The 26,395-nt window shown below is 42.8% G+C and overlaps 1 protein-coding gene and 1 pseudogene across 1 annotated transcript in view; both read left to right on the top strand.

The window, feature by feature from the left end:
• Positions 1-26,395, top strand: part of MKLN1 (muskelin 1) — a 392,713-nt gene that overhangs the window by 127,616 nt on the left and 238,702 nt on the right. The gene's annotated exons all lie outside the window — the stretch shown is intronic.
• Positions 2,766-3,269, top strand: LOC117073445 (annotated as a pseudogene).

Raw genomic sequence — 26,395 nt, 5'->3', positions numbered from 1 at the left:
AACCTAGTGAGACCCTATCTCTTAAAAGTAAAAGAAAGCCTTTCTGTTGAAAGTGTCCTATTAATAATATATTGTTAACTTTTAAAAAGCAAGGTAAGGCCAGGCTTGGTGGCTCACACCTATAATCCCAGCACTTTGAGAGGCTGAGGCAGGATGATCACTCAAGACCAGGAGTTCAAGACCAGCCTGGGCAACAGAGTGAGACCCATCTCTACAAAAATTTTAAAAATTAGCAGGACATGATGGTGCGTGCTTATAGTCCCAGCTACTTGGGAGGCGGGGGAGGGAAGATCACTTGAGCCTAGGAAGTCAAGACTGCAGTGAGCCATGATCATGCCACTGTACTCCAGCCTGGGTGACAGAGCAAGATCCTGTCACAAACAAACAAACAAACAAACAAAACTAATGGTGACTACTATAAGTAAAGCTCCCCCCGCCGCAGGGACCTGCCACTTCAGAATACTACAAAGTTAAAAGCCTATCTAAAAATTAGGGAGAGGGTGACTCTTCCTAATGTATGAGAAGCAGATTGTGAAGCTGCTCTAGGTCTACTAGTAATCATGTCTAACAAATCAATAATTAAAAGGCAAATACTCAAATATAAATATTGGCAAAAGATATAAATGAAAAATCATAGAAAGAGATCTCAATAACTATCATGTAAACATTAAAAAATTTTTTTCTCCTTAAAATGAAGAGAGATAAATGAAAAATAATATCTAATATAGACAAAAGGACATGGAAATAGGAACAGTGGTATTTTTCTGATGGAGATATTAGTTGGCAAAACCTTTCCAGAGGTAAATTTGGAAACCATATTAAAACATTAAACTCATTCATACGCTATAACCTGCAACTTCACTCTACTAATTTGTCCTAATAAAATATTCAGATAAACATAACCATTTATGGCAAATAATATTAATATCAGAATTTTTACGAGTCCAGCAAAAGGTGGATTAAATGACACAGTAGGCAAAGGAATACCAAGCTGTCATTAAAGAACTAGCTAAAAGCTAAAGGAAAATCTAAATATCTAATGTTAAGAAAAAAGAATGATTCAAAAATAGACACAGAAATGTGTATACACCTTACAAACTGGTGAGTCCTGAAGACTCTTGTTAAGACAAACTGGCTAAGAGTGATTTAAGCTTAGAAAAACACCTTGGTCCTTCCAAGATTTAAAACTAGGCAGAGCCCTCTTCTTGCTGATATTCATTCCATGGACCACTTTATTCATAATAGATCCTTTCATACATACTGAAAATCAGTCAGGGCAGCCCTTGGTGAGCAAGTGTCCTAAAGTACTCCCTAGCAGGCTAGGCTGTGATCCCAGCACTTTGGGAGGCAAAGGAGGGTGGATCACTTGAGGCCAAGAGTTTGAGACCAGCCTGGCCAACATGGTGAAACCCTGTCTCTACTAAAAATACAAAAGCTAGCCAGGCGTGGTGGCACACACCTACAGTACCAGCTACTTGGGAGGCTGAGGCATGAGAATTGCTTGAACCTGGGAGGCAGAGATTGCAGTGAGCCAAGATCACACCACTGCACTCCAGCCTGGATGACAGAACGAGACTCTGTCTCAAGTAAAAAAAAAAAAAAAAAAAAGAACACCTTAGCAGCCCAGGGGCGATGGCTCATGCCTGTAATTCCAGCACCTTGGGAGGCCAAGGTGGGAGAATTATTTGAGCCCAGGAGTTCAAGACCATCCTAGGCAACATAGTGAGAACTCATTGCTACAAAACATTTTTAAAAAGTAGCCAGGTGTGGTGGCCTGCACATGTGGTCCCAGCTGCTAAGGAAGCTGATGGCACCACTGCACTCCAGCCTGGGTGAGATCTTGTCTAAACAAAACAAACCAAACCAAAACCAAACCAAACCAAAACAAAAAAACTCCTTAGCACTGTCAGCACGCCTAGCTTTTAAGTACTTGAACACAATTTTAGCTTCCATCTGAATTAATATTTGGATCACAGGCAGTCAAAGTTGATGCTAGTTCTCTAATCAGATGCTCAACATTGTTTCCATTTCTTTGATTACTTTCCCTTATTTTCTGCTAATTGCTGTTCATTGCATAGACCCCACCAGCTTTTTTCACATTTTGAACCTTTTTGTCTTTCTGAATCACCCTGTTGACTAAGGATTCATCTCTTACCCACTTGCAACACATGATTTTTCTTACCACATTCAATCTGTTAATCTGTTTTATTTTCATCATAATCCTGAACATAGGATTATGCTCAATAGCACATTGAGCATTCTGAATTGTTTTTGCAATTATCAGACACTGAGGTTAATAATGTTGCAAAACACCTAAGATTAGATACAACAAATCTGCTGGCAATGGAAAATTAGCTGGCCAAGTCTAAGACCACCACGGCCAACTGCTATTGTCATCTGTTGAGGACAGGCAAAGTTGAAACACTTTTACTTTTGGAAGACAGTATTTTCCATCTCCGTGAAAGTTCACAGCTGGCTAGGTATGGTGGATCACACCTGTAATCCCAGCACTTTGGGAGGCTAACGCAGGAGGATCACTTGAGGCCAGGATTTTGAGACCAATTTGGGCACATAGCAAGACTCCATCTCTACAAAAAAAATTTTTAAATTAGCTGGATATGGTGGTGCATACCTATAGTCCCAGCTACTCAGGAGGCTGAGGTATGAGGATCCCTTGAGCCCAGGAGTTTGAGACTAAAGTGAACTGTGATTGCGCCACTGCTCTCCAGGCTGGGTGACAGAGCGAGACCCTGTCTCTTAAAAAGAAAAAGGAAAGTTCCTTTTTGCTGTAGGCCTGAGTGGTTGCTGCTGAAATGGGCAAGTTCATGAAACCTGGGAAGGTGGTGCTTGTCCTGGCTGGATGCTATTCTGGATGCAAAGCCATCATCGTGAAGAACATTGATGATGGTACCTCAGATCGCCTCTATAGCCATGCTTTGGTGGCTGGAATCGACTGCTATCCCCGCAAACTGACAGCTGCCATGGGCAAGAAGAAGATCGCCAAGAGGTCAAAGATCAAGTCTTTCGTGAAAGTTTATAACCAGTCACCTAATGTCCACAAGGTACTCTGTGGATATCCGCTTGGACAAAACTGTCATCAATAAAGATGTCTTCAGAGACCCTGTTCTTAAACACAAGACCCAACAAGAGGCCAAGGTCGAGTTTGAAGAGAGATACAAGACAGGCAAGAACAAGTGGTTCTTCCAGAAGCTGTGGTTTTAGATGCTTCGTTTTGGTCATTAAAAATTTAAAAGAAAAAAAAAAAGAAAGTTCACAGATGGCCAAACTTTTGCACAGCCATGGTACCATCCTAGTGAAGTACATTTGAGACAATAGTCATCAAATTACATATAAATACATAATCAACCAAAATTATTTTTAGGTAGTTCAGTTGGTTTACGTTGTCTGAATTGGCAGAAGCCAGGGGTTTGATTTCTGTGTCGGTTATTTAGCACAGGAAGAAAAATTGTGCCACTCAAATAGTGTATACCTATGTCTAAGCGTCTCACAAACACCTGCTTTTTAGGGGACCTAGATACAGTATGTCCGGGGACAGTCGTGTCATTTCCACAGTCCATATAGAACAATGCCGTTACTGACCTTTGTAAAAGTGTGTGAGCCTGGACTCTGCAAACTCAAAACCTCGAGTAGCCATTAACAGGAAAGAAGATACCTTAGGCATATATTTAATTTGTTTTAAAAGTATGTCAGGCCCTGTGATGTAGCTCACGCCTGTAATCCCAGCACTTTGGGAGGCCGAGGTGGACGGATCACCGGAAGTCAGGAGTTCAAGACCAGCCTGGCCAACATGGCAAAACCCTGTCTCTACTAAAAATACAAAAAATTAGCTAGGCGTGGTGGCACACTCCTGTAGTCCCAGCTACTCAGGAGGCTGAGGCAGGAGAATCGCTTGAACCTGGGAGGCAGAGGTTGAAGTGAGCTGAGATTATGCCACTGCCCTCCAGCCTGGGCAACAGAGCAAAACTCTGTCTCAAAAAAACAAGGAAACAAAAAATATGGTTGGATCACAAGATTCTCCAAATGTAAAATACTAAAGAAAGTCAAAAGAGGCTCATTCTTCTAATTGAGATTTAAAAAATCGAGTGGTACCCAAGTTCCCTCTACTCCCCAGGAACCTGATGACCATTAATGCCTATTGAGTTAGTTTTTGGGGATTTGCCAAAGAACAGGTGGGTGTCACTAGAGAATGCTGCACATTTCTCAAAGTAGAGAAGGCTACAGATTCACAACTCAGCTTCTGGCTTCAAATGCAATTTTCTTCCTCTGTTTTCATGACCCGCTCCTCCCTCCAACGCCAGAGCTGCAGGCAGTTCTCTAAATAACACTATGTCCCTGGCCTCCTAGCTCCCATTTGAACATTTCAGCAGGGCTCCTCTGAAGTCTGCCCCCCACCACCTCCCCTCTCACAGGCTCCTTGTTCGTCTGAGTCAGCCCGTGACTCACCTCACTCATTAGCGGAACTCAGAATGCCTCTCCATCCTCTGGATCCCTTTTGTCTCCCTGCTTATAACTGGTTTCCTGGCAGCCTAAGGTCTATGGACAGCTTTGGGGCTAGAAGGTGGGTCGCTACTAAGATGGTCTGCTCAGTAAAGAGGTTGGCAGACAGTAAGTAGAGTTACAATGATGATAATGATGATGATGATGATGATAATGTTGATGATGATGATGATGATGATGATGCATGCAGTTGCCTCAAAAGGACTTTGACGGCCAGATTTGGCATGTCTGCCCATGTTGGCTCATAGGATAGCAGCACAGGGGTCCTTGATTCTTGGCCCCTTCTTTTCTCTTTCTAGTCTTTTCTTTCCTCTTCACCCACCCCTCCTCTGCACACATGCCCGAATGTACAAGGTGAATGCTTCTGGGCCCTGCTCTCTGTGGAAAGGCAGGGAAAAGGGCGACATCCCTACATGGGGGCACCCTTTCCTCCAGCCTTTATAGCTCTGTTCTCATTTCTACTCATTTGATTTTACATCCCAATGCTTTCTGTTTTTTGAGAGGTAGACTAGAAGGGATGAATGAGAAAAGGCTTTACGCCTTGTTGGTGCCTCCTGGGCATATAAAAAAGCCCAGTGACATGATGCTAATAAGAAACTCTAAATTCACGGTCAAAAATATCAGAAGCAAAGCACTGTTATTAATTCATTAATCTTACTTAAAGGCCTTTGTAAAATGGTGATACAGTCAAGTGCTGCATGACGATGTTTCAGTCAGCGACAGACTGCATGCACAGTGGTGATCCCATAAGATTATTATACTGTCTTTTTTTTTTTTTTTTTGAGACAGAGTCTCGCTCTGTTGCCCATGCTGAGAGCAGTGGCATGATCTCAGCTCACTGCAACCTCTGTCTCCTAGGTTCAAGCAATTCTCCTACCTCAGCCTCCCGAGTAGCTAGGATTACAGGCGCCCACCACCACACCCAGCTAATTTTTGCATTTTTAATAGAGATGGGGTTTCACCACATTAGCCAGGCTGGTCTTGAACTCCTGCCCTCAGGAGTTTGCCCTCAGGCAATCCCCCCCGCCTCGGCCTCCCAAAGTGCTGGGATTACAGGTGTGAGCCACTGTGCCCGGTCCTATACTGTCGTTTTACTATACCTTTTCTATGTTTAGATATGCTTTGATACACAAATACTACTGTGTTACAGTTGCCTACAGTATTCAGTACAGGAACATGCCATACAGGTTTGTAGCCTAGGAGAAATAGGCTATGCCATGTAGTCTAGGTGTGCAGTGGGCTTATCCCATCTAGGTTTGTGTAAGTGCACTCTGTGATGTTCGCATAACGATGAAGTCTCCTAACAATGCATTTCTCAGAATGCATCCCTGTCATTAAACAATGCATGACTGTAGTTTACTTAGCTGAATGACAGTTTTCATTAAGTCTCATGATTTCTTTTGAAAGGGACCCCAGAGACCATCCTGTCCACCCTTTTGTTCAATGGGCAGATGCATGATTGCTGTGCACCTGTGATGGCCAAAGCCCATGCCAGGTGCCCTAGGACCGCACTTCTGAAGCCCCTGAGATGCAAATCTGGTTCTGGAGGCCTGGGAAAGGGACCCAAGATACTGCATTTCTATAATCTCCTTGGGGATGTCCATGCCACCAGCCCACAGACCACACTTTGAGTAGCAACCCTGCAGGCACTGTGCACAAAGCTAGATGAGGCTTGACTTGTCATCGGAGAACATCCGGGGCCATAGGGGCCATGAGGCTGCCCTCTACACCCTGCCTGGTCAGCTGCTGCTGTTTGCTTACAAGGCCCCGGGGAATGCCGACCAATTCTTTCAAGTGCGCTTGACTTTCTTGTGTCTTCACCCCCAGCCAAGGGTGTTAAAATGAGAAGATGTGGGTTTGGGATTAAGACAAGAAAAAGGACCCATAACACTTCACCCTGGACTATGAAGTCTAGTCTGGGCCATCTTACAAGAGAGCTCTACACCCACATTTTAGGCAGATTCTGTTTAACAATAAAGTATTTCTTTGATTGCTACAGAGATCTCCTTTTATGATTTGTTTGTTCATGTCCTTTGCTGATTTTTCTATTGGAGTCTTGGCCTTTTAATTATTGAGCTATAACAGCTCTTTATTACAATATTAAGCAAAATCCCCCTTCCTCCAATAAAGTGATTTTAGTCTTTTTTTTTTTTTGACTAATTTTTTTGTAGAAATGAGGTTTTGCCATGTTGCCCAGGCTGGACTCCTGGCCTCGAGTGATCTGTCCGCCTCAGCCTCCCAAAGTGCTGGGATTACAGGTGTGAGCCACTGTGCTTGGCTGTTTTTAGGCTTTTATCTATTAAATTTTGATTTTGGAATCTTAGATTCTAGGGCTGTCTTGCTAATCTGAGCAAGTCGCTTTGCTTCTTGTGATGTGGTTTCTTTCTGTACCTGCAGATGGAGAGGGTAAAGATGACTTATCTCAGGACACTGTTGAGAGTGGAAAGAAAGTGTGTGTGTGGTAGTGCTGTACAGATGTAGGGCATAGTTAGCTTGTTTTCAGAGTCTGTATTAATCTGATCACTTTTTTAAACCTAGTGTGGGACACGGCAAACTGGTGTTGACAACTACAAGTTTTGTTTTGTTCTGTTTTTAGTTTGTTTTGATTAAACAAACACTATTGAGCACTTCCAAGTACTCCGAGTTGTAACTTCTCATTGTGTTAAGATACATGAAGCAGACTTGGAAGCTGCCTACTGAGAGCTTTTCTTTTTCTTTCTTTCTTTCTTTTTTCTTCTTTTTTTTTGAGATGGAGTCTCGCTCTGTCGCCCTGGCTGGAGTGCAGTGGCGCCATCTCAGCTCACTACAACCTCCGCTTTTCAGGTTGAAGCGATTCTCCTGCCTCAGGCTCTTGAGTAGCTGGGATTACAGGGGCGTGCACCATCACGCCTGGCTAATTTTTGTATTTTTAGTAGAGATGGGGTTTCACCATGTTGGTCAGGTTGGTCTTGAACTCCTGACCTCGTGATCTGCCCACCTCGGCCTCCCAAAGTGCTGGGATTACAGGCCTGAGCCACTGTGCCTAGCTTACTGAGAGCTTTATATGTGTGAAGGTGCTTGTGATTCTGTTTCCCTTTGCCTCCTAAAATACAATTATACCTTCTAAGTTGTCGACAGATGCCATCTTCCACCACTCCTAAATGTTCAATCAAAACTGCCCCAGTACAAGGCAAATGACCGGGTTGTTCCTTGGTTTCCACATTTGCTGTCTCATCTCTGTTAGAACCTTACAGCTGTTAAAATTATTTATTTCTATAGTAGAAGTTATTAGACTACTAGTATTCCCATTTGAACTGACAGGTTTTTGTCTTAGCTTTAAGAAATGGATTTGTACATTTCCCTCATTTATGATGTTTAATGCCTTTAACTTCTCTCCGCTACTGCCTTTTTTGTTTTGTTTTGTTTTGTTTTGTGTGTGTGTGTGTGTGTGTGTGTGTGTGTGTTTGAGACAGGGTCTCACTCTGTCACCCAGGCTGGAGTGCAGTGGCACCATCATGGCTCACTGCAGCCTTGAACTCTCGGGTTCAAGCAGTCCTCCCATCTCAGCTTCCCAAGAAGCTGAAACTACTGGCATGTGCCACCACACTCAGCTAATTACTTTTATTTATTTATTTATTTTTGTTTTATTTTGTAGAGATGAAGCTTCCCTATTTTGTCCAGGCTAGTCTCAGACTCCTGGGCTCAAGTGATCTGCCTGCCTTGGCCTCCCAAAGTGCTGGGATTACAGATATGAGGAAAAAAAAAAAAAAAGAATATAATCAGCTACTAATAGTAAAATAGAAATGTTGAGGACATTTTTGTCTTCAGCAAATGTGTTGTTGCATTTGCAAATAAGTGTTTTGCCTCTAATTGGTATTTGTTTTTAATAGAGTCAAAGGAAAGAGTCTCTATTGGCAAAAATGTAACTCTCAGCCAGGTAGACATAGTTACCCCCCATCTCTGCTGGCACCCGGCGTTGTTCTTTCCACAAACGAATCTGCCTCATGGGTTCTTATACTGAGCATAGATGCAACAACAAAAAAGTCAATATTATTGACTCTCATCCATTTGCCACGCACTGTGCTAAGTGCTTTCACATGCATTTTCTCATTTAATGTATCTTTTGCTTACTTACTGCAAAGGGGGTGGAAGTGAGATTGTGCCTTTGTGTTGCTCCGTCCTCTACCTAGAGTCCTCTTTCCTCCCTGTCTGTGTAAACCTTATACTGGTAGCAAGGGAACTCAATCTGAAGCAAAATCCATTTTTTTCTCTCCATTTTTTTTCCAAAATCCATTTTTTTTCCTCATCTCGTCCAGGTTCACAGTGAAAAGTTGGTTGGTTTCTCATTTCTGGAGAAGAGTTGTGTTGGTGATTTCGGAAAAAGTGTATGGAAGAGGGATGAAGGCTGAAGGCTGAAGGCTGTTTAATACCACACTATGTACCCACGTGGGTGGGTACCTGCCTCTGCTGAGAGGTCTCTCTTGTCCTGGCTTCCTTCCCAGATACTTTATTGCATTCTCTGGGAACAAGAATCCATATACATTCAAGTCTTCCTTTGATTGACTTACTTATCTATGAACACTGGTCACTTACCACTTTCCTCACCTTCTCCCACCCCAATAAACCCTCTCCTGGAGAAACATAACTGGTCTTATCCATTTCTGAGATTACCTGCCATTTTCTCCCCTTACAATGATTCCAAATCTTGGACTCCACTAAGGAAAACATAGCCCGAGTGAAGTTACGCAACCAGTGAGAAAGGAATCTTCCCTGGGCAGTGAGATGAGGGCTGACTCACTATCTCAGCTCTTAGGAATGGCTCTCCAGCTGCTGATAGAGGCCACATGGGTTCAGACATGAGGTCATTAAGGATCTCCCCGGTGACTAACAAAATTGAGGCAGCCAAGGATAGCCAGAGCTGAGCTGGGGCAACTGACCCATTTGTAGAAGTGCCCCCCAGGATGGAGGCCAGCAGTCTAAGTTGCAATGCCTTGGCAGTGTCGCACTCACAACTGGTGCAATCTGGAGGATGATTGGCACCCAACAAAAGAAGTCTCTGGTAAAGGATGTACTTATAATCACTGTGTGGGGACATGTTTATTCCAGAGGCTCATTCTTCATTCTTTCACTTATACAACAGACATTTGACCTTGCTAGGCATTGAGTTGGAGGCTGGTATATTCCTTGTTCTCAAGGAATTGACAGTTTAGCAGAGAAGCAGAAAGGGGACATACACAGGAAGCATTAGGAGAATTCAGACGAGCACTTACCTCAAATGGGAGAGTCAGGAGCACTTCCCTGAGAATGCATGGAAGGCTTATACAGAAAGGGAGGAGAAAAGGCCCTCCAGGTAGAGTGGCAGCAGTGCCCAGCCACAGAGACTAGAGAGAACACGTAGCTCCTTGGGGATGCAAAAGGGGCGGTTGTGGCTGAGGTCAGAATATGCAGGGGAAGGGGCAGGAGATGCTGCTGGAGAGGGGGAGCATGGCTCAGATTATAAGTGTCCTCTTACCTGTCATGCTGGTAGGTCAGAATTCTATCTGGAGGGGTCAGGAACCACTAACTGACTTTCTGTCGGGGAAGGACAGGGGCAGGTCTGCCTTTTGAGGACGTTTTCTCAGTGGTTTAATGCGAAGATTGGATGCAAAGAAAGCAAGCGTGAACTACGAGGACCACTTTGTAGAATCATGCAGTAATTGAAGAAGGAAATAATGTGGGCCCAGCCTGTAGCAGAGACCACAGGGAAGCAGAAAAAGAAGACTGTGAAAGATATAAAGGAGTTGCCCCCAACTGAGTGTGGCAGTCAGCCACAGGTGGGACCTGAAAAGCTCAGAGGGGCTTCAGCTTTGGTGGGTTGGGGAGATGATGGGAGGAGAAGGCTTGCTGGAAGGAGATAGTGAGTGCAGGCTGAAATAGGAACCCAGGGAAGAGACCCTTCCATCAGCCTGAATATTAGTGGAGGCAGGTCAAGGCAACTCAGTGGAGCTGAGGACTCCCCAGGTGTCCCCCAAGGGAGGCTTGGTGACAATCCCAGATCCCACTAGCTGGAGAGGAAGAGGCTCCTAACACATAGGCTGGCTTGTTAAGACTGAATCTTGCAGGACCGAGGCTGCAGATGAGAGGTCTCTAGTACCTGCAGCCAAGCAGGACCTGACAAGCTGTTTCCATGGAGATGTGGTGTACGCAGAGGGAGTGAGTAGGAGAGCTGATCCATTCCAGAGCCTTGGGTCACAAGGCTGTGGCGGGCTAACAGATAAACATGAAAAAGACACAGTCAATCAGAAAAGGATATTCAAAACGATTTGCAGTTAATTGGGGGTTGTATCGTCATAATTCTAGATTAAGTCTAACAATTGAGAAGGATTGGGGTAAGCCACTTAATGATCCTGCTAGTTATTTTAGGTACCACTTAATGAGGGCACAGGGAAGTAGATGCCGACTCAGGCTAACTCCAAATGTACATACACCATCGTAAGTCCTTCTATATCCCTGGACTCCAAGTTGTTGCATATCACTCCCAAGTGTGAGTAAAGAAACAGGTTTCTGGAGAAACAGGTATAGATATGCAAAGCTAGTTTTTTTTTTTTTACATTTGCCATGCTAATAACAGTAATACACTGAAAACCTGCAGAGCTCTTCAGAAAATTCAGATGCTGGTGAAACCTCAGATCAGATGTTGTTATTAAGCAATTTGAAGACTGTTCTGGACAGAGAGCCAGCCTCATTGGGGCACCAAATGTGTGTGTGTGTGTGTGTGTACCGTTTTGACCCTCTTAAAGTGTATAATTCAGTGGCATCAAGTATATTCACAATCTTGTGTAACACTATCACCATTATCTATTTCCAAAACTTTACCATCTTCCAAAACAAAAACTCTATAATCATTAAGCAATAAATCCCCTTTGAGCACCAAATATATTAAACAACCTTATTGTGCTGCAGCAACACTGTGTGCTGGACAGGGTGATGTTTTGGTTGCTGCACATAAGAAAACTGGGTTGGCTTTGGTCAGTTGGTCTCAATTCACACCTAGGGGTTTTTGGCCAAAGTCCTCGTCTTATACATGAGCTTATTAGACCTAGTCTTTGGGAAGTGACTGACTTTAACCATTGTAATGACTGTTGGGACTTGTTGACCTCTATCTCCAAGGTATTCAAATGGCTGATTGCAGTGCTTATTAAGGTCAGTAAAAATGAAGTCAGGGCCATAGGCCCTCATAAAGATCCTACTGGAGGCAAACTTTGCTCCAAAGTTAGTTGGGCATAATTGTAAAGTGAATTGTCTAGGAAGCAACTTTTTTTTTTTTTTTTTTTGAGACAAAGTCTTGCTCTCTTGCCCAGATTGGAGTACATGGTGTGAACAAGACTCACTGCAGCCTTGTCCTCCTGGGCTCAAGCCATCTTCCCACCTTAGCCTCCCAAGTAGCTGGGACTACAAGCACGTGCCACCATGCCCAAGAAATTTTTGTATTTTTTGTAGAGAAGTTTGTAGAGATGTTTTGCCATGTTGCCCACATTGGTCATGAACTCCTGGGCTCAAGCAATCCACCCATCTCAGCCTCTCAAAGTGCTGGGACTACAGGCATGAGTCACCACTCCCAGCCCCAACTTCATTTTAGGCAACCAAAAACAACAGTGCCTAAGGAAGATGAGTCATAATTCTGGTTTAAAATGGTAGACCATGACCAGAAGATCAGAACCTGAAATCCCAAATGTCCTATTCCCCTTTCTTTCACAAATTATATATAGGCCAAGGCTCAATCTAGAGTTCACAAATTCAAAGCAGCAATAGCCCCCAAACCCAGACAGATACTTCACAGATGCATGGTGTCCACCACGAAGAGTGGCAGGGGGAAAAACAATGGACTTGATTTAATGAAAATGGCTCCACTATAAACACAATGTAAACCACATGCCTTGTTTTGGGGATCACAGTGAAACGACTTTTTTCTTTTCCTTTTTTTTTTTTGAGACAGAGTCTTGCTCTGTCATCCAGGCTGGAGTGCAATGGCACAATCTTGGCTCACTGCAACCCTGCTTCCTGGGTTCAAGTGATTCTTCTGCCTCAGCCTCCTGTGTAGCTAGGACTAGAGGCGCCTGTCACCACGCCTGGCTAATTTTTTGTATTTTTAGTAGAGACAGGGTTCCACCATGTTAGCCAGGATGGTCTCGATCTCCTGATCTTGTAATCCATCCACCTGGCCTCCCAAAGTACTGGGATTATAGCCACCGAAACCAGGCAAGATGAATATTTTAGCACAATATACTGTTCCTGGGAACTGGGGCTCAGAAGAGGTTGACTGGTTTAGTTAGCATCACCAAGAAAACCAGAGAAAGAGCTAAGTATCAAGTTTTGTCTCCTGATTCCTGGTCAAGTGCTTTATTTTGATTAGTGTCTGTGGTGCTCTGTTCGTAGCATGCACAAGGGGGATGGTTCTTAGAACCTCTTACAGAGATTTTATTTGGACAGAGGGTAATCTATTAACACCTTTATCTCCAAATTCACCTTTAATTTAGTGTTCATATTACACTGATTTTTCAACAGAACCCAAACCTTGGATAGGAGCTCAGACAAATGTTAGCAGTCAAGAAAAAGTTTAGTGTTATCAAGATCCTATTAGGAGATGATTTCCAGGATGGTAGTATGAGGAGCTCTACAGACCCAGTCCCAATGAAACAACCATAACTGGTGAAAATTATTTTTAAGACAACGATTTGACGTCTCTGGAAATTGTCCTAAGGGCATACAACAAATGAAGAAATATTTATTCAGGAAAATCTACTAAATCCTGGTAAGAACAGTTAGGACTCCGTGGCCTCTGAACCAAAAACTGTTCCCTCCCTCCCTGCTCAACCCCGACTAGGTCAGTGTGATGGAAGCTCCAGTCTAAGGGGCTGTTGGAAGAACAGAGCTCCCTCTCCTCCCAGATACCAGTCAAGGACTACATTATCTCCCTGGGGAGGGGCAGGACACCAGCATTTCTCATCCTCCCAGCTCCATGCTGCAGATGCTAAGTTCCAGGCAAGTGCAGCCAAGAGGTGGGTGATTCCATTCCTCCAATGAGCCCCTACCTATAGGGCAGAAGCTCTCCCCCAGATACAGTAGGTTGATAAAACTGGGGCTCCAATTGTCCTCACCCCAGCTTTTTTTCAGGGCAGAGGTTCCACAAAGGGAGATACAAGTCCAGAAGACCAGAGACCACTGCCCCCACCCGGCACCCTGCTTATGAAACAGAATTATCACTCCAAGAGAAGTGGGTCACTGTCCCTGCCACAGTTCCAGAGCAGAGTCTCAGAGATTCTGTCCAAGAGAAGAGGCAGGTGATGAGAACAGAGAGGCCTGAAGCTCTTCCAAAAGGGACTGGCTTTATTTAGAACAAAGCATGAAGAAGTTCAAGCTACAAAGAGTTCTTGTAAACAATGGAGAATTTAATGAAAAGCAAGTAAGAAGAAGCTGGTAGCTCAATGTGTGCAACAAGCTAAACTGTAGGCTGGTTTACCAGGGAGAACCAGGGAAAGAGACAGCTAAGAAGAGCCATCCTGAGGTCAGAACAAACCTCAAGGACTGACCTCAAAACTACACCAGCAAAGATGCTTAAATTTAATTGGAACATAATGTGGAACAATTTATACCCTAGGGCATTGTTGAAAACAATAGAATGACCAGCAACTAGAGGAACCTAACACCTGGGGCTTATACCAACACAGGCAGAGAACTTAACAGAGAGAGAGAGCAGGGAAAGAGACAGTCAAAGAGAGCTTTGCTAAAATGATTGCCATCCCAAGGGGGCTGTGCATATGACCAACCCTGTACCTTTTGAGGAGTGACATTGGAGATTTCACACTGCAGGAAAATAGACTTCATTAAAATAAACTAGCCAAGTCACTAAAGAAATAAACAACAACAATAAGTCCTGTGTTGGAAGTATCAGTATTCAGGGTTGCTATATTATATAAAGTGTCCAGTTTTCAACAATGACAAAAATATGAGACATTCACAGAAACAGGAAATGTGATGTGATTCATACAGGAGGGGGAAAAGTAATCAGCAGACTACTTGAGGGCTCATATATCAGACTTAGCAGACAATGAATTTAAAGCAGTTATTATATGTTCAAAGAATTGAAGGAAACCATGCTTAAAGAAGTAAAGGAAGGGATGATGACAATGCCTCATTAGATAGAGATAATCAATAAAGAAATACATACATATTTTTAAAAAGAACCTAATGGAAATTCTGGAATTAAAAAGTGCAAAACTAAAAAGAAAAATTAATTAGAGGGGCCCAATAGTAGATTTGAACTGGCATACGAAAGAATCAGCAAATTTGAAGATAGAGATTATTTAATCCTAAGAAAAGAGAAAAAAGAACGAAGAAATATGAACAGTGCCTCAGAGGAATGTGAAATACCATTAAACACATCAACATCTACATAATGAGGTTACCAGAAGAAGAGGAGGAGAGAGAGGAGCAGAAAAAATTTTTTAAGAAACGATGGCTGAATTTTTTTTTTTTTTTTTCGAAAGAAGTTCTCACTCTGTTGCCCAGGCTGGAGTACAGTGGCACAATCATGGCTCACTGCAGCCTTAACCTCGTGGGCTCAAGAGATCCTCCTTCCTCAGCCTCCAGAGCAGCTGGGAGCACAGGCATGTGCCATCATACCTGGCTAATTAAAAAAAAATTTTTTTTTTTTTTTTGTAGAGGCAGGGTCTATGTTTCCCAGGACAATTTTTTTTTTAAAATTATTTTAGAGACAGGGTCTCACTATGTTTCCCAAGTAGTCTCAAATTCCTGTCCTCAAGTGACCCTCCTGCCTCAGCCTCCCAAAGTGCTGGGATTATAGGTGTGAAACACTGTGCCCAAACAGCTTCTAAAATTTGATGAAATCTGTTATCTTCACATCCAAGAAGTTCGACTAACTCCAAGTACAATAAACACAAAGAGAACCATACCCAGACACATCAGAGTAAAAATGCTGAAAGAGACAGATAAAGAGAAAATCTTAAAAGCAGCAAGGAAAAAAACACAAAAACACACACACACAACACTCATAATGTATGAGGAAATTCAAATAAGATTAACATCTGACTTTTCCCCAGGAATAATAGATGCCAGAAGGCAGTGGGATGGAATATTCAAAATGCTGAAAGGAAAGTTTTTAAAGCCTGTCAACTAGTTGTTGTCTATCTGTCTGTCTGTCTATTTATTTCTTTAGATGGAGTCTCGCTCTGTTGCCTAGGCTGGAGTGCAGTGACGTGATCTCAGCTCACTGCAACCTCTGCCTCCCAGGTTCAAGCAATTCTCCTGCCTAGCCTCCTGAACATCTGGGATTTTACAGGTGTGCACCACCACACCCAACTACTTTTTGTATTTTTAGTAGAGACAGGGTTTCACTGTGTTGGCCAGGCTGGTCTCAAACTCCTGACCTGAGGTGATCCACCCACCTCAGCCTCCCAAAGTGCTGGGATTACAGGTGTGAGCCACAGTGCCCGACTTATTTATTTATTTGTTTATTTATTTATTTATTTTAGAGATGGAGTCTCGCTCTGTTGCCCAGGCTGGAGCGCAGTGACATGATCTTAGCTCACTGCAACCTTCACCTCCTGGGTTCAAGTGATTCTCCTGCCTCAGACTCCCAAGTAGCTGGGACTACAGGCGTGTACCACCACACCTGGCTAATTTTTGTGTTTTTAGTAGAGACAGGGTTTCACCATGTTGCCCAGGCTGGTCTCAAACTCCTGACCTCAGGTGATCCACCCACCTTGGCCTCCCAAAGTGCTGGGATTACAGGTGTGAGCCACCATTCCCAGCCTGTCTACTAGTTTTATACTAGAAAAACCACATTTCAAAACCACAGGTGAAAGAAAGGCATTCCAAGATAAACAAAATCTTAGATAATTTATTGCTAGATTACTGACCTTGCAAGAAACAAATTCTTCAGGTGGAATTCAAGTGACCCCAGTCAGTAATTCAAACCCACATAGAAGAACAAAAAGGACTAGTAAATGTAATTACATAATTTTAAAAGACACTATGTATGCATCTTCTTTCTCATTTTTTCTCTTAAATTATTTTAAAAGCAGCTGTATAAAAACTATTTGGCAATGACAGCATAATGAGGTGGGTGGGAGCAAAGCTACATTAGAGTAAGAAATGACATGAGATGGTAACTTGATTGCACAGGAACAAACGAAGAGAACCAGAAATGGTAAATAAGAAAGTTGGTACAGCTATGAAAAAAGAATGAAATCATGTCCTTTGCAGCAACTTGGGTGCTACTGGAGCCCATTATCCTAAGTGAATTAATGCAGAAACAGAAAACCAAATGCTACATGTTCTCACTTATAAGTAGGAGCTAATCACTAGACACAAATATGAAAATAATAGACACAGGGACTCCAAAAGGGTGGAGGGAGGGAGGGAGGAGGGCTAAAAAGGGTTGAAAAACTACCTATCAGGGACTATGTTCACTCCTTGGGTAATGGGATCATTTGAAGCTCAAACCTCAGCATCACACAATATATCCATGTAACAAACCTGTGCATGTATCCCATAAATCTAAAATTAAAAATACAATTAAAATAAAAGGTTAGTATAACCTTTATATAAGCTGTATACATATATACTTGCTTTATTTTCTCGTCATCTTTAAAACACATAAAATCATATTAAGTAATAATTATAACAATGTATTGCTGGCCTTGTAACAACACTGTAGACTAGCAAGATTTAACAAGTATCTACAAAATGCTCCAACCAACAACAGCACAGTCGACACTCTTCTCAACTGAATATGGACTGTTCTCTAGGATATACTCATTCTAGATTATAGAACATGCCTTAATACATTTAAACGATTTGAAATTATATAAAGCATGACTTCTGACCACAGTGACCTAAAATCAGAATCAATAAGACACGTGTGATAAATTAACACGTGCAGAAATTAAACGACACATTCCTAAATAAACAATAGGTCGAAGAAGAAATTGCAAAATACTTTAAAATAAATGAAAATGAAAGCAAAACATACCAAAACTTATGGGAAGTCTAAACTAAAGTTATGCCTAAAACGGAAATGTGAGCTGTCTGGTAAGCTGGCCTAGACCTCATAACCAAGAATGAAGATTTATGGGGCATTTTTCTTTGCCCTAGGTCCCCAAACCTGAATCTTGCAATTTTATCACACTTCACAGGGTGTGAGGATAGGAGAGCAACCAAGTACATTTGGGAGAACAAATGAGAACCAAATGGCTAAACTTTATCCCATCTCAGAGAAATGTCCTCTTAACACTGAGGCTAACTAAAAGGAGTAAGGAAAGGAGAAGGGAGGGAAGGGGAAGGGAGAAAAGGGCGAGGGAGGGGAGGAGAGGCGATCTCCTTTCTCCCACATGGGGAAAAAGTCGTGGATGCTCAGTTTGTTATTTCAGCATCAAAAAAGCACAGACCAGATGTGGTGGCTTATGCCTGTAATCCCAACACTTTGGGAGGCCAAGGTGGGAGGATCACTGGAGTGCAGGAGTTTGAGACCAGCCTGGGCAACATAGTGAGACCCCATATCTACAAAAACATTTTAAAATTAGCTGGGCGTGGTGGTGTGTGCCTGTAGTCCCAGCTACTTAGGAGGCTGAGGCAGGAGGATTGCTTGAGCGTAGGAGGTCAAGGCTGCAGTGAGCCATGATCATGCCGCTGCACTCCAGCCTGGGTGACAGAGTGAGACTCTGTCTCAAAAAAAATTAAAAAAAAAAAAAAGCTCCTTTTTTTTTCGAGGGGACAACACCACAGAGAAAGTTCCATGTGTGTAATCTTTTAACATTCAGTGACTGTACTCACTGTAAACCTGGCCCTTTGCCTGCAATCAGATAGTATTTATTATCTCCTCTTGCAGAACTGGAAAGAGTGGGTAGAGAAAAGAGTAGACGTTTCTCTCCTGAGATGCTCTGTTGCTGGAGGATGATTCCTGACAGAGACACAGAGATGGAAGTAGTGGAAAAGATAGGGTCAAAGCAAACCCGAGTAGAATGCCTCGGTGAATAAGAATGCTTTGGCCGGGCGCGGTGGCTCAAGCCTGTAATCCTAGCACTTTGGGAGGCCGAGACGGGCGGATCACGAGGTCAGGAGATCGAGACCATCCTGACTAACACGGTGAAACCCCGTCTCTACTAAAAAAACTACAAAAAACTAGCCGGGCGAGGTGGCGGCGCCTGTAGTCCCAGCTACTCGGGAGGCTGAGGCAGGAGAATGGCGTGAACCCGGGAGGCGGAGCTTGCAGTGAGCTGAGATCCGGCCACAGCACTCCAGCCTGGGTGACAGCGCGAGACTCCGTCTCAAAAAAAAAAAAAAAAAAAAAAAAAAAAAAGAATGCTTTACAGTTCCTTGCAAATCAAGACCCATTAGAGGAAAGTAGGACACGTACATTTCAATATTTCCAAGTAAGATTTTAAACCAGGAAAGAAACTGCAGAATTATTAAAGCAATTTATGTTTTAAAGCAAGGTTACAATTGTTGGTGTAAATGAAGTGCTTTGCAGCTGTTATCAGATATTTTGGGTAGGGGAAGCCATCCATTTACATTCCCAGAGCTTTTTTTTTATTAGTGCCTTGTGTGGTTATATTTTCCCTCTTCTTCCCTTCTTTTATGAGCTCACTTCCAGTCAGAATATACTAAATATCTATTCATGAAAGAGTAAGGATGGAGATGAATTTCATAACCATCTAGAGGAGATACAACCTAGTGACCTGCTTTCTGTTCTATTGACTTATAAAAAGGGAAATGATTTACAGGGTGCCTTTGATGAAAATAGTCCCTTTTCCCTCTTTTTAGCTCCCAGAAATGCAACGGTCTGGCCTTTCAGTGTGATTAAGCAGCTTAAACCTCAAGGGAGGATATGAGGGTAACAGGGGAGCCGGTTCTAGCTGGATGCAATGGTTCTCTGTACAGACTGCCTGCACTCTGGCTTTGGGTTGAAACTTCTTCTCCACTCTTGTGAACTTTCTTTTTGGGTTTTTAAAAAATACATATACGTAATGCCTTCATCAGATTTACATGGCGATGACCACTCATCCTGTGCACCCCTCTTCTTACTGTTAGAAAGTCTGGCCTTCCACAGTGCATCACCTCTGGGAAACTCATGTGGCCAGTTAAGAATTCTATTCACAGGCTAGATTGTACAGAGGGATTTGTTCACAGTTCCCTCTTTCTTGCACAAGCCCAGTGTACTCAGAAAAGGAGACAGAATAGAATAGTATAATGGATACCCAATATCTGTCTCCTAGATCAAATAATTGCTATATTCTTCATCTTTCCTTTTTCTTGTCCTTTTTCTGAGGTAAAATAGTATGTGTATACATATCTGTAGATATGTATGCGTGTATTAATATATCACCCCTAAATACTTTAACATTCACCTCTAAAACATAAGCATATTTTTGTTAGCTAAACAATTTCATTATCAAGCTTTAATAAGATTCACATAACTCAAGAGAATCAATACTCATCTACATTAAAAATGCCCCATTTTGTCCCCCAAATGTTTTTTTATTGTGGTAAAGTATATATATAATGTAAAATTATCATTTTAATCATTCTTGTGTACAATTTGATAGCATTAAGTACATTCACAATATTGTGAAAGCATCACCACTACTTCCAGAACTTTTTCATTATTCCAAACAGAAATTCATTAAGAATGACTCCTGGAAGTCCTAGCCAGAGCAGTCAGGCAAGAGAAAGAAATAAAAGGCATTCAAATAGGAAGAGAGAAAGTCAAACTATTGCTCTTTGCAGACAATATGATTCTACACCTAGAAGACCCCATAGTGTCTGCCCAAAAGTTCCTAGATCTCTAGATATGATAAACAACATCAGCAAAGTTTCAAGATACAAAACAATGTAAAAAAATCGGCAGCATTTTTTTTTTTTTTCCAGAGACGAAGTCTCACTCTGTCACCCAGGCTAGAGTGCAGTGGCACCATATCAGCTCACTGCAACCTCCACCTCCCGAGTTCAAGCAATTCTCCTGCCCCAGTCTCTCAAGTAGCTGGGACTACAAGCGCACGCCATGGCTGCCTAACTTTTTTTGTATTTTAGTGGAAATGGGGTTTCACTGTGTTGCCCAGGCTGGTCTCAAACTCCTGAGCTCAAGCAATCCGCCCGCCTCAGCCTCTCAAAGTAAAGTCAGCAGCATTTTAATACTCCAACATCCAAGCTGAGAGCCAAATCCAGAAAGCAATCCCGGCCTGGCGCGTGGCTCACGCCTGTAATCCCAGCACTTTGGGAGGCTGAGGCGGACGGATCACGAGGTCAGGAGATCGAGACCATCCTGGCTAATACGGTGAAACCCCGTCTCTACTAAAAAAATACAAAAAATTAGCCATGCGAGGTGGCGGGCACCTGTAGTCCCAGCTACTCGGGAGGCTGAGGCAGCAGAATGGCATAAACCCGGGAGGCGGAGCTTGCAGTGAGCCAAGTGTGCGCCACTGCACCCCAGCCTGGGCGACAGAGCAAGACTCCATCTCAGAAAAAAAAAAAAAATGCAATCCCATTCACAATAGCCACAAAAAGAATAAAATACCTAGGAATACAGCTAGCCAGGGAGATGACTACAATGAGAATTATAAAACACTGATCAAAGAAATCAGAGATAACACAAACAAATGGAAAAACATTCCATGCTCATGGATAGAAAAAATCAATACCATTAAAATGGCCACACTGCCCACAGCAATTTACAGATTCAATGCTATTCCTATCCTTCTTCACAGAATTAGAAAAAGCTTCTAAAATGCATATGGAACCACCAAAGAGCTTGACTAGCCAGGGCAATCCTATGCAAAAAGAACAAAGCTGGAGACATCACCTTACCTGTAACCAAAGCAGCATGGTACTGATACAAAAACAGACACGTGGATGAGTGGAACAGAATAGAGAGGGCTACAGTCACCAAAATAGCATGGTACTGGTACAAAAACAGACACATAGACCAATGGAACAGAATAGAGAGCCTAGAAAGCTGCACATCTACAACCATCTGATGTTTGACAAAGTCAACAACAACAAGCAACGGGGAAAGGATTCCCTGTTCAATAAATGGTGCTGGGATAGCTGGCTAGCCATATGCAGAAGACTGAAGCTGGACTCCTTCTTTATATTGTATATAAAAATCAACTCAAGATGGATTAGAGATTTAAATGTAAAACATAAAACTATAAAAATCCTGGAAGATAACCTAGTAAATACCATTTTGGACATAGGCCCTGGCAAAAATTTTGTGACAAAGATGCCAAAAGCAATTTTGCAACAAAAACAAAAATTGACAAATGGGATCTAATTAAACTAAATAGCTTCTGCACAGCAAAAGAAACTATCAACCGAGTAGACAACCTATAGAATGAGAGAAAGTGTTTGCCAACTATGCATCCAACAAAGGTCTAATATCAAGAATCTGTAAGAAATTTAAACAAATTAACAAGCAAAAAACAGCCAGCCCCATAAAAAAGTGGGCAAAGGAAATGAACAGACACTTTTTAAAAGAAGACCCACATGTAACCAATAAGCATATGAAAAAATGCTCAGCCTCACTAATGATTAGAGAAATGCAAATCAAAACCACAATGGGACCCCATCTCACAGCAGTCAGAATGGCTACTATTAAAAAGTCAAAAAATAACATGCTGGTGAGGTTGTAGAGAAAAGGGAACACTTATACATTGCTGGTGGAAATGTAAATTAGTTCACCCATGGTGGAAAGCAGTGTGGTGATTTCTCAAAGAACTGAGAACAGAAGTACCATTCCACCCAGCAATTCCATTATTGGGTGTATACTCAAAGGAATATAAATCATTCTGCCATAAAGACACATGCACGCATATGTTCACTGAAGCACTGTTCACAATAGCAAAGTCATGGAATCAAGCTAAATGCCCATCAATGGTAGACTGAATAAAGAAAATGTGGTACATCTACACTATGGAATACTATGCAGCCATAAAACAAAAATAAGATCATGTCCTTTGCAGCAATCTGGATGGAGCTAGAGGCCATAGTACTAAGCAAACTATTAATAACATAGGAACAGAAAACTAAATACCTTATGTTCTCACTTATAAGTGTGAGTACACATAGACACAAAAAAGAGAATGGCAGACAGGATGACCTACTGGAGTGTGGAGGGTGGGAGAAGGGAGATAACAGAAGAACTACCTATTGGGTACTATATGTATTATCTGGGTGATGATATGATCTGTACAATAAACCCCTACAAAATGCAATTTACCTATATAACAAATCATTGAATCTAAAACTAAAAAAATTGTTTTAAAGAATAACTCAGCTGGGCACAGTGCCAGCTGGGCGCGGTGGCTCAAGCGTGTAATCCCAGCACTTTGGGAGGCCGAGACGGGCGGATCACTAGGTCAGGAGATTGAGACCATCCTGGCTAACACGGGGAAACCCGTCTCCACTAAAAAATACAAAAAACTAGCCAGGCGAGGTGGCGGGCGCCTGTAGTCCCAGCTACTCGGGAGGCTGAGGCAGGAGAATGGCGGGAACCTGGGAGGTGGAGCTTGCAGTGAGCCGAGATCACGCCACTGCACTCCAGCCTGGGCGACAGAATGAGACTCCGTCTCAAAAAAAAAAAAAAAAGAATTCTTCACAGGTAATGCTGTGTACTTCCTACTGCCTCATATTAGGTTGTACATAATGTCTTGTTGTCCCACTGTTGATGAGGCCAATACTGTTCACTGGGTTAAGGTGACAACAGCCTGTTAAAAGTAAGTTTTTAAGACTGGATGTGGTGGCTCGTGCCTGTACTCCCAGCACTTTGGGAGGCCAAGGCAGGATTACTTTAGCCCAGAAGTTCAAGACCAGCCTAGGCAATATAGTGAGACCTCATCTCTACAATTAATAATAATAATAAATTAGCTGGGTGTGGTGGCATGTGCCTGTAGTCTGAGCTACTTGGGAGGCTGAGGTGGGAAGATTGCTTGAGCCTGAGAGGTTGAGGCTGCAGTAAGCCATGATCATACCAGTGCACTCCAGCCTGGGCAACAGAGCTAGACCCTGTCTCAAAATATACATATATAAGTTTATTAAAATGAAGAACTGATGATTGCACCTATTTTTATTTATTTATTTATTTTTTTGAGGCGGAGTCTCACTTCGTAGCCCAGACTGGAGTGCAGTGGCACGATCTCGGCTCACTGCAACCTCTGCCTCTTGGGTTCCAGCAATTCTCCCACCTCAGCCTCCCGAGTACTGGGGACTACAGGTGTGTGCCACCATGCCCAGCTAATTTTCATATTTTTAGTAGAGATGGGGTTTCACCATGTTGGCCAGGCTGGTCTCAAACTCCTGACCTCAGGTGATCCACCTGCCTTGGCCTCTCAAAGTGCCGGGATTACAGGTGTGAGCCACTGCGCCCGGCCTGATTGCACTTTCAAGAAATGATTGTCCCCACTTTACCTGTTCAGATAAAGGGACTCTGAGGAGTTGCCTGGCACCCAGGATATAGCCTTTATCCTGTATAAAGGATAAGAAGATAAAGGCAGAGGCTTTTCCTTCTCTATAGAGTAGACACAGGAGTTCAAGTTTGTCTCCCAGAGTGTTCCATCAGGGCAAAACTTTCGGGAATATGAGGTCTAGCAGGGACCGTTCTTTCTCTGGGCCCAGTAAGAAGGTACTCTGAAATTGGTAGTGAGCCAGAATTTAACCATAGACAAATAGATCTTTTTGCTAACACTTACAAAAGACAGAACACTTTGGGAATTCAGATACAAGAGAGTCTTTATGGCATTTTAAAATAGCCCTGCCCTCCACTCCTCCCCTAACTCTGACAAATCACTTCAGATTACTGAATAAAAAATTAAGGAAGAGCATCTATTTCAGATGCAGAACAAACAAATCTTAAGATGTTTCTTGAATACCATTTAAATTTAGAGTAAGGAAAAAGTATGCATCTGTCCTCTTTGTTTGATGCTTACCTCTTGTCTTTTAGCTACTATACACTGAATAAGTGACCCAGGGAAATATAATGAACTAATTTTGAATAGTTTCATTTACAAAAGTAAGAATTTGGGTTTCTAAGGAAAATGAATTATTTTTAATATCCATATATACACTTTGTTTTATAGCAATTAAATATCCACATCGGGTAAACTCTGCCCAAGTTGCCCTATATTTCTGGATCTCCAGAGGGTTTTTGGTTTTTTTTTTTTTTTAGTTATTATTGCTTATTTGTGTTCATTTTTTGTTTTTGCACTTTTGTTTTTCAGCTAGAGAAGTTGTGAATTTTCTGCCTTAGCAGGACAGAATCTAACCTTAGGATACTAGACTAACACTTTTTGTTTTGCAACTAGAATTAGTAAAATACATTTTCTCCACTTCCTCTGTAATTTTTTTTTTTTTTTTTTTTTGAGACAGAGTCTTACTCTGTCACCCAGGCTGGAGTGCAATGGTGCGATCTCGGCTCACGCAACCTCCATCTCTCGGGTTCAAGCAATTCTCGTGCCTCAACCTCCCAAGTAGCTGGGATTATAGGCGCCCACCACCATGTCCGGCTAATTTTTTGTATTTTTAGTAGAGACGAGGTTTCACCATGTGTCCAGGCTGATTTTGAACTACTGACCTCAGGCAATCCATCTGCCTTTGCTTCTCAAAGGGCTGGGACTACAGGTGTGAGCCACTGAGCCTGGCCTATTCTGTAATTTTTAAAGATTCTGGGCCGGGCGTGGTGGCTCACGCCTGTAATCCCAGCACTTTGGGAGGCCGAGGCGGGCAGATGACGAGGTCAGGAAATCGAGACCATCCTGGCTAACATGGTGAAACCCCGTCTCCACTAAAAATACAAAAAAAATTAGCCAGGCGTGGTGGCAGGTGTCTCTAGTCCCAGCTACTCGTGAGGCTGAGGCAGGAGAATGGCCTGAACCCGGGAGGCGGAGCCTGCAGTGAGCTGAGATGCGCCACTGCACTCCAGCCTGGGCAACAGAGAGAGACTCCATCTCAAAAAAAAAAAAAAGATTCTGACTTCACTTGGGTGAGGAGGGAGCAAAAGTACCTTTGAGGAAATAATGCTTCAACAATAGCCCTCCCAGGGGACTTAGGCACACATGTCTCTCACCTCCACTGGCACTTACTTTTTTTGTTTGGTGACAAAGACCCCATGGTAGTTGACAAGGCCAAACAGTATAGAGTCAGCCATCCTGTTCTCTTTTCTTCCTCTTTATGCACAGCCCCCTTCTTTCTTTCTTCTCCCTTTTTTCTTTCTTCTTCTGCCGTGCTCTTTCTCCCTCTTTCTCCCCACCCACTCTTCTTTCATTTCCTCCTTTTGCCACTCCACAGCCTAGGCTGGCATGCTTCCCTGATTCCCTGATGCCTACCAAATGTTGTGTTCCAGAAAAATTATCCTGCTTCACATCAGCCCAGGGTTTGTTACTGAACACTCCATAGAATGAAAGGAGTGGAAGAATCCCAGCGGAGGAGGGGCTGTGGCTGGGTCTATGTGAATTCCCTCCTACCCAGCTTCCATTCCAGGTTCTCCAGGCTCTCCTAGTTCTATAGGATAGTAATGGCATTGCTTCAACTATGTCTAGTACTTCAAAAAAAGCCTGGAAGATATTGTGTATTTACCCTCGATAAAGCCTGACCAAGTTAACTAAAATAATGGAAGGTTTCTTTCCTTTTTGGGGAGAGTGGGGGCCTGGGAGGTAGTGGAGGTCATGCAGCACCAACTCATAGTAAAAACCGCATCTCATATTAAGAAGTTCTGTGGCTCACACCTGTAATCCCAACATTTTGGGAGGCCAAGGCCGGTGAATCACATGAGGCCAGGAGTTTGAGACCAGCCTGATCAACATGGCGAAACCCTATCTCTACTAAAAATACAAAAATTAGCCAGGCATGT

Source organism: Trachypithecus francoisi, unplaced genomic scaffold (assembly GCF_009764315.1).
Source record: "Trachypithecus francoisi isolate TF-2019V2 unplaced genomic scaffold, Tfra_2.0 Lachesis_group4, whole genome shotgun sequence".
In the NCBI taxonomy this organism is placed as follows: Eukaryota; Metazoa; Chordata; class Mammalia; order Primates; family Cercopithecidae; genus Trachypithecus; species Trachypithecus francoisi.
This window is presented reverse-complemented; position numbering and strand designations above follow the sequence as displayed.